Below are 9,780 nucleotides of genomic sequence, written 5' to 3'. Positions count from 1 at the left end.
TTCTCCATCTGCTGCCAGGGTGGGACCCACCACAAGAAGCCATCCCACCCCAAAACAGAGAGCAGGCAGAGCCTACACCATCCTCATTATTTTATTTCTCTCATTTGTCATTCCAACAGCCCTGTCCACTCTCACCCTATAAAAGAAATTATAATTGAAATGCTCGTGTGTTTTGAGGCAAGAGCGACTCTGCGATCATTTAGCTTTATCCAGGCTGTAACAAAAGCTGCCACAGATGCTTGTTCCACTTCTTTTCCTGCACAAAGAAATAAAGCATAGTTGCACAAATGACATGTATGTCAATCTTTAGGTCACAATGCTTCCTGCAGTTGTATCCCAAGTAGGAGACATCAAGCTAAAGGCATTTAAGAATTAACAGTCTGTACCCGAGACAGGAAATGGAGTTTATAAAACAGGTGGATGAAGACCAGTATTCACTTGCAACACATTAAAGCAAATCCATTTATATTTTATTTCCTATATACTGACTTGAATGTGCATTTTTACCATAATCAGGCTCTGTAGCTCCTGGAGGATGTGGGATATTTGCAGGTGGATTGCTTTGCCCTGGCAGAACTTCACAGCCAGGGTGGACAGGGTTTGGAGCAACCTGGGACAGAGGAAGGTCCCAACCCAAACCAGTCTGGAATTCTGTGACCTTCCATGTAAGAAATGATCTATCACAGGAGAAAAAGGACACACTGCCCAGAAAATTCCATGGGGATCCTCAACTTCCCCAGCCGAGGGTTTGGCTTTTCCACCCTGAATCCGCACGGAGCTCACAGGATTCTTTTGCAATGCCATAAGTTTTGCTCAAACCCAGGAAAAGTTAGCACCTGGTGCTCCAGACAGCCCCAGCTCTCCAGATTTCTGTACAAATGCTCCCTTCCCTGAGCACTGCTATCCTGGGTGCATATTAACCATGATTGAAACAACGCCCATTGGAAGTCTTAAAACCTTAACCACCAGTTTTACTTCTAAAATAAAGTAAACTGCCAAAAGTTCTGATAAAAGTGACAATTTATATTTTTAAGTAGTACGTCCAGAATTTTCCTATAGCTGTAGACAAAGGAATTCTTACCTAGATAAGTATAAGAGCACCAATAAATTTAAGGTAGCTTATGCAAGTTAGGCACTAATGAATGTCATCTTCTGTTTTGTCATGAAAAAAGATCTTTCTGCTGCTAAAGGAGACTGATTTAGATTATGAATAGCTGTAGTGATTTGCAAAAATGGCTCCAGAGAGATAGACTGAGATTCCATATACTCATGGCACTTGAGGTTTCTGCCCTTTTTGTTGAAAATTAATTTGTCCTGTGGGTTATTGGATTCTAGCTCAGCCAATGTATATTGCTCAGTCATCACAAATTTACTTAAAATTTAGTGTAGCTGAAGTTCATTCAACAAGACAAAAGTCCACAGTTGAAAGCTTCTAAAAATCTTTTTAAAAAACTGGGTGATGGCGTAATTGAAAGCTCTGGGATGAAGGAGATTTACAGAATGTTTTGCAGGTATCACTGTGGTGTATTTTATCAGAGAGACTCTTCAGTTTCCTCTCTGGATGGTGAGAACAAAAGGATGGTTGTTGTCCCCTTGGTGGGTTCGTCCCATCCTCAAACCCCAAGCTTACACTCCTAAAATGAGAAGTGCCTGGTACCATTTTTTACAGCTTCCTCTGCTATTTCTTTAATTTGACACATATTCTTTTTTATGGAATAGAGAAAGAAAATCTGGCTATAAAATGTCAAATGCCTCCTCTTACATACCATTTCTTTTTTTCTTTTTTCCTTTAATTTCCTTTCTTTTCTCCCTTTCTTTCCTTTGTTTGCCTTTGATGTATGAGAAGAAATTTCATTTATGTTCTTGGAACCCCCATCTGAGTTTTCACTTCTTAGCTTAAACATTGCCTTTGCTTGTAAATTTGATGCCCCAAAGACAAATAGGCTTAGGTTAAAAAAAAAAATCAAAAAAAATCTAATTCTGCTCAAATCAGCAATCTTGTTTAAATTAAAAGGCTGTAACTAATTTGATTGATGGGTCCAAGTCCTCTCTTAGCCCCACGCTGGTGAATTGGATTTGGAATCCGCACCAAGCGGGGCTGGTGAAGGTTTTCAGACACAAACCAGAGTGAAACACCAACGTGGGCAAGGAGGGGTGATCAAAGAACGAGCAGGTTTTAAACATTCACAGCAGAGTGGTTTTTCATTACCTACAGAGGATAAAAATCTTCTTGAAGAGAAATAATTCTCCTTATTTTAAGCTCTATCAAAAACAGTTTCATGTCACTTTTAAATGATGGGGAATTTAAAAAAGAAAAATATGAAGGTAAATAGTGCTGGTGGCTTATGGGGAAAGCTCATTTTGAGCACAAGCACTGTTGAATGTCCCCAAACACTGAGTCCATAAACACTTTGCTTGTGTCCTGCCTACCAGGAATTATGCTTTAAAAATGACAAACCACAATTTAAAATTCAGTTTCAATTTAGTATTAAACCCACTTCATAAACATCACGGTAAAATAAGAGGAAATACGGGAAACAAAAATTCTCACAGTCCAGATCTCTCTTCAGGTGGCTATTTTTTTATATTCCCATTTTTTCCCTGGCTCTGGTGATACATCTGAATACAACTGATCGAGTTTCAGCGTGAGCCTCTCAGCTCTTTGCTTGATACACAATTGCACGAAATGAGATACAGTGCCATAACCAAATCGGGACACAATGGACTGGAAATTTTAGATTAATAAACCTCTTTCGGAAGAGAACTAAATAACTTTTACAGTTTTATCTATGGCTATTTGTTTCTTTGAAGATTTATGGTCCTTGCAACAGATATGCATCTTATCTTTCACTCTTCAGATTGCAGGAAGATGATTTTAAACAGGCTCCTGACTGGCACCAGCTGGAATTGCAGATGATCTTGCTTTAAAAAAAAATGCTAAAAGTGAACTTGCAAGTCAAATGAGAATATCATTACACGTGTCAGAGGGGTCTGAGAGCAGAATCTGCATCCAGCTAAACAAGATCTCATCCTTGTTGCGGCCACCCGGCGTCCTCGGGCAGCTCTTTATTAACCGGGAGCTTAACGAGGAATTACAACTTTTCGTGCCGCCTCTGCTTTAATTGATTGACGCTAAAAGTTTAGAAACTCAAATCCGAGGCTCTCTCACAAAGCTCCTTTAACCAAGGCTTCTCCTTTGAAAGCAGACTCCTCGATTGAAAGTGGCAGCCCACATTTTTAGGTTTCAAGCAGCTCTGTCATTCCGGCAGGAATGTGTCTGCCACTTCACACGAAAGCTCGGCCTGAAAGACATGTACTTTGAATCAGAGAATCAATAGAACACTTAATGGACAATTAGGAGAACAGCTGTAGGACTGTCAAAGGCCCATCTGTACACAGCTCTGCTGGACAGGGCACGGAGCTCCCGCTCTCTGCCCCGGGGCACCGCTCCATCACCAACCCCCTTTCATTTCCCAGCCACCGCTAATGGAGGATTCCTTTTCCATTACAAATTTTAACACGTGTAGAAAATTATGGAAATTGCTCGGGCCATTTGTCAACTTATATCATGTGAATTGATCAATAAATTTCACCACTTTGTTGTTAATGTAGATAAATTTTGGCATTTAATTAAGCTACAAGTGAAAATGTGGCCACTTTTAATTTCGGCAGATGCTCCCTTTTCATCTGTAATCCAGGGATACATTGGCAAATACATTTCGGTCGCTAAATATTTATAGACAACATGACAATTCCTAAAAGAGTTATCATCAATGATTTTGGTTCTGAAACAATTAGCATTGTTTGAAAGAGCTCATGTGGAAAGCTGAAATAAATTCTGAACAGCAGATCAAATTATGGTTGCACAGGTACATTGAACGTGTAAATCACATAAATCTACACATGATGTAAACACATGATTATTCCAGGAATCCTGCTCTGTGCACAAACATGGAAATTCTGATCAGCCAAGATACAAATTCCCACATCCATAAATACTCATGCACTACACAGAAAGTGTTTACAGATATCTCTGAATGAGAACACTACAGTGATATTTATCCTTAATGGAGCTGCTGTGCAAATATATAATGGGAGAGATTGATCTCGGGAAGTAGCACCATGGAAAGGAACATTTCAAATACAAATACTTTATGTAGGAGAAGTAGGAGTTGACAAAATCATTGCTGCTTGTAACAATAAAAGTATTGGACTTATTTTAAAATAATACCGAGTAAATTTCCAACCCGTGATAATCAGGGATCAGCCTTTAAACTTCCTGATATTTTTTAAGCACACAAAGATTTGGCCAGACAATAAGAAACATAAATGAACATTTTAGGCTTTCTATATGGCCTTAGGGAGGCCGAGATGAAATCCTGCCTCTGACAGCCAGAGGCCCCAGACACAGCACTCAGCAGCCAGGCTTGACATGATGAACTGCTGAGGCTCCTCTGAGAGCCAGGGGGGTTTGCCTGGTGCTGCTGCTGCTGCTCTCGGGGCCTCTGGGGCTGGAAAAACCTTCAAATCCCATTGCTGGGGCTGCTAAAATCCCCCTGACCAAGCAGCTCCTGCCCTGACCTGCAGCTTTTGGCTGAAAGACTTGTTTAGCATTTAGAGGACGTGGGTCCTGCAGGATGAGCTTGTGCGAGGAGAAACCTGAGCAGGAGAATCCGTGGGGCTCTCAGGACTCTCAGTGCCCTGAGCAGACTGGTAAAAAATGGGTAAAAACGTAGAGAGTGCCCTGAGCAGACTGGTAAAAGTCCTTTTGCTTGACTCCTTTGTGTACTTCTCTGTTTTTACTGCTGGGCAAAATCATCCAACTTGTTAAGAGAAAAAAAAAAGAGACCACTCAGACACACCAATCATTTTTAAAGTGGAGTCTCTGGGTTTGTGGATTTGTCACCACTGCAGTATGTTTTATTTCCAGGGTCTCACAGAAAGTGGTCAGCAGATTCCCTGAAGTTGTTGGGAGTGTGGGGAAGAGGATGGGAATCCTGTTCCAGCTGAGGCTCACTGGCCTGCAGCCGAGGATTTGTAATTCACAGAGAGAGAACAGGGAATGCACTTGAAGGAACTGGGGGGAATATCTGGACAGCACAGAATACACTTCATAAATACAGAACATTCTAACCAAATCTTGAGTCACTGAAATTATCTCATTGGCCTTTCCTCTTGAACAGAAAGCTTTGTCTCAGCTTACCAAGGCTTTTTTTTTTTTTTTTTTTTTTTTTTTTTGGCATTTCACAGCATTGGCATTTGCTCTTCCTGGACTGGATCAGCACAAGTTCATCAGAACATGCCCAGGATTCCTGTTCCTGATGGCTCCACAGTGCAGGATCTTCTCTTGCCAAGAAGGAGCCCTGCTGGAGAAGGCTTCACATCCAGGCTGCCACTGCAGCTACTGCCAGCAGCAACCCCTGCACAGGTACCCCAAACCCTCCCCATGTACAGGCACACACAGCACCCCAGGGATGGGCAGGAGACTCCACAGCTGCATCCCACAAACTGTGACTTGTGCCTGACGTGGCACTTGGATTACAACAGCTTTGGAAAGACAGGGAGCTTAAAGGCCTGAAAACCCCAGTGGTGGTCCCTGTGCTGAGCTGTTTCTCACCCTTCCTGTGTAGCACAGTGAGAAAGGACCCAGCACACCCTGGAGCACAGCACCAAACCCCTGAATCCCAACCTGGCACCGACACAGCCATCCTGGAAGTCGGCCTTGCTGTAAACACTTCGTGGGTGAGGTGAAAAATGCTTGACAATTTGAGGCAATGCTTGTTTCAGAGGGAATTGTGAGGAATATTTACTTTACTTTGCGTGGTAAAGCCTCAAACTCTGGATAGAAAGGGATCGCACTACAGTAAGCAACAAAAAAAGTCAGTGAAACAATCTTTGTTTTTTAAAAAAATCTGAATAACAACAAACCCATTTGTCTGTTTCACCAGTAGAGCATTTTTGTGGGAGATCCCTATTTATCTGATTTATTAGAAATGCTCCATTGAGACAGAAAGCATTTTTCTAATAAACCAAGAGGTTAGCACTATTGTTTTCAGTACAGCTGACCCTTGGATTTGCTGTAAAACCAGAATCATTAGAAATGCTCCGTGGGTTATATTGGAGCATTTCTAATGAAACAGAGGGTCAGCTCTATTGAAATAATGTAAAATATCTAGATTCATGAGAAAAACTCTACTGAAATGCATGGAGCGTTTCTAATAAATCCAGATTTTAGTGGAGCTCAACCCTGAATCCATTAAAACATTATGAAAAAATAGTTACTGAGCATGCACCTTAAGTACTTCTTTCAGTGTTAATCTCTCATTTATTCTGAAATGCGTTGTAAAAATAGCACAAGGCATCGGTGAAAATTTTGTTATTTAAAGTCTGCCATTTCCTCCCCTTCCAAGGAGCAGAGAGTCACTGCAGCCACCAGGAACAGGCACCTGGAACCCCGAAGCTGTGCTCCAGCAGCCCCCAGGAACAGGGCACTGCAGCCTGTCCCTCTTCAGGCACATTCCAAATGTAGCAGAGCACAAAAGGACCCATCCCAGGCCATTCCCGCAGATGGAATGAGTGTTGGGAGAGCTGCAGAGCTCCAGAGAGGAGCTGCTTGTGGAGAGCTCTCAGGAATCTCAGCCTTTTCCCAGTGTTTATTTCTTTCGGTAATTTCTTCTTCAAAACAATTCCAAATGAAAATCTAAAGCATTTTATATAGGTCAAACTTACCAAACTTTTGGAACGTGTGTTCTGCCAGTCCATTTGTCTCTTAAAGTAAGTTAAATAGCAGAAAAAATACTTATGGAATTCATCCAAATGAAAAAAAATCCCTAAAAGAAAACTGAGTGTCAATATTATTGGAGAAATTCTGAGAAATTTCAGTGTTTTCCCTGAATCATCCATGTCAGTATCTGTCTCACTCAACCTATTTCTGTAGGAGGGATCATGGTTTTTTAGTGTACAACACTATTCAAAGCCTAGTGAACTTCCAGGTTTTATTTGAGGCAGATTAATCTGCTGTAATCTTGTAAAAGTATGTCCTAAAGATCAGATGGTTTGGGTTTAATGTAGTTTCAAATCACACACCCATGGCAGGTGCCATCTGTAACCTGTGTGTCCACTCACCACTTGATAACTGCCTGAAAGCTGGGGCTTAGGGTAAGAAAAATTAGGTATTAATTGCAGCATGTTATGAGCCAGGACATGTAAAAACCAAAGTCTTTCTAATTCATTGTTTCACAGCAAAACAAGAAATAAACATTGGCAGATTTATTTTAAGGGCTTGCACGAGTCAGTGCCTCACTTGGATGATCAAACCCTCCTCAGAGCAGAGCTGAAGTGAATTTTGTCAGTTTTCCAGATGAACTTCTCATGAAAGTTGTTGTGGCAAGTTTTGGTGATGCTGATGTTACTAATTTTCTTATATTATTATCTTAATTCTATTTTGCTGTTGTTAAATCTTTATTATTGCACCTCTCACCTTCTAGAACTGCTGCAGCCATGGAGCTGCAGGCACCAGCCGGGCTCAGCACTGGGGAAGAGTTTGGAGAAGGGTTTGGATCAGCCCCAGCCACCCCCTGCTCTCAGGTAACACATCTCAAAAAGCTCTGAAAACAAAGCAAAAGTGATGCTTGGATTTATGGGCTGAAAGAGCTGCATTGATCAGGCCAGAATCGACGAGACCAGTGTTATATTGGGTTATTTCAGGATAATTTGGTTGAAATTAAGCATGGAAACACAATGCACTCCTGCACGAGGCTGTTCAGGGAGCTGGGCTGGTGTGTGCTGGAGCATTTTCCAGCACTGCTCTGACTGCAGTCCCTGTGCTTTCAGCAGACAGCAGAGGAGCTGGCTCACCTCTGTTTATTTTATGAATGCACACACTCTGCCTGTCTGCAGCTTGTCAGCTTCTGATGCTGCTCCTTTGGTTGCTTTGTACCCACATGTACAGAAAATGTATAGGAAAAGTATATTAATATAATTCTATCTCAACAGATTTAATTCTTAAATGCTACATATACTTGGTTAATCTCTCATTTTAGAAGTAGGAAAGGTTAGATTATAACATCAGGTTAGCTCTCTTTGAAGCAGGTAATAATTAAGTTGATTCACTGTTGCAATTACTGTCAAATCCCCCTTAATTACCACGGATTTTATAGCAGCTTCATTATACGTCTGCTGTAATGCATTGTGGCCCAAAGGAGAAGTGTTGCAGGAAATTCTGCATAGCATGTATAATTCTAACCTGCAGTTAAAGCTCCTAGTGAAAGCCTCTGCACTAAATTTATCTTTTTTTGACATTTTCCCCCCTATTATTCAAAGCAGTTGAGCTGGAGTAACACCACTAAAATATACACCTAACTTCCTGAGTGAAAATAGATCTCTTCATAAGTATTAGGAATAAAAATGGGAAAATTATAAAATTAGCAGTGAATTATCCTTGGGAAACTGCTCAGCAACAATGAAGAACGCTTCTGGTCCGGTGTCATGTGGGGAGAAAACCTCTGCCCATGCTGTGAGTTGTGCACCCCTGAACAACCTCTAAAATCCCACTGAACACAGTTTTGGAGGCAGTAAGAATTTGCTGGGGCACTCTGCTCTCCATGAATATCTTCATCCATTGTTCCTTTTGCATTTTATAAACGGAATTTTAAAGCAACTCTCCTTTTGAAGTGACCCTCCAAGTAACTCTGGGCCCGCCACAGCCTGGTGAAACTGCTGCTTTCTGGCTCACGTGTCACTGCTTGTTTCCATTGGAAAAATCTTTACAAATCAGGGTCTGTAAATTGAGCCTGCAACAGTTCAAAACAGATAACTGAATAATGTGTGCCATGGATTCCCTTGTAGGGAAGGAATTTACTCCCCAGCACATATTAGATGCAGAAAGGGCTCCAGTGTCAGTGACACTATTGGCAGCTGTGTTAACAGTGAAGGAGCTGCCTTTGTACAGCAGTACAGTTATTAAATTTCTCCAGAGACCATGACTCATTAATCAAATATTCATACATCTCTGTAAATACATGCTGAACAGAGAATACCCTCAGAGCTGAGCATCCCAGCACAAGTGCTCTTTCATGTGGCCTTGCCAGAGCCCTGAGAACATGCGGTCATGTTTTGCATTTCCAATGGCCCGTGCGCTCCGGAGCACCCCCATCCCTAAAAACAGAACACAAGTGATCTTACTGATGGCAAGTGTTACACAGCCACAATTAAAATTGCTTCACTATGGCTTCATACCATCTTTTTAAGAGTGAGGACAGTGAATCAATTCTTCTGTTCTTTGTTTACCATCAGACAAGTAACTTTTTCCCATACGGATGGAGGAACCCAAGGCCATGCTCCTTTTAATACAAGAATTTGTATTAGCATGGAAACAACAAACCAATAGTTGGACTGGGAAGGCAAAAAACTTCATATATTTGCAAAGGCATGAGCTTGTTGTATTGAACAAATGCTTTATTTTGTGTTTCCTCACTGCCAGACAGACACATCTCACCTGCTCCAGATGTGAACACATCCCAAGTTTTGACCTTGGTCAGGTTGAGATCACAGCCCAGAGCTGAAGCCTCTCTGAGATCTGCTAAATTCTGCTCTATGAGCCTTTGAAACAGTTTTCTGATTTTCCTAATCCTCATCCAGGACTTTGGGTTTGAGTGCTGCAGGTTCTGATTGAACCTTCTGGTCCTGGCTCACTGTGGGCTGAAGTAGAAAAATATCTTTAAAGAGGGTCATTTGTAAGTGGGGATGATCCCATTGCTGAATGAAGGTTTAAATTCTGTG

The sequence above is a fragment of the Pseudopodoces humilis genome, chromosome 10, assembly GCF_049639895.1.
Source record: "Pseudopodoces humilis isolate 2021_Gansu_Grassland_sample_001 chromosome 10, ASM4963989v1, whole genome shotgun sequence".
Lineage (NCBI taxonomy): Eukaryota > Metazoa > Chordata > Aves > Passeriformes > Paridae > Pseudopodoces > Pseudopodoces humilis.
The sequence above is the reverse complement of the archived record's forward strand: the minus strand, read 5'-3'. Positions refer to the sequence as shown.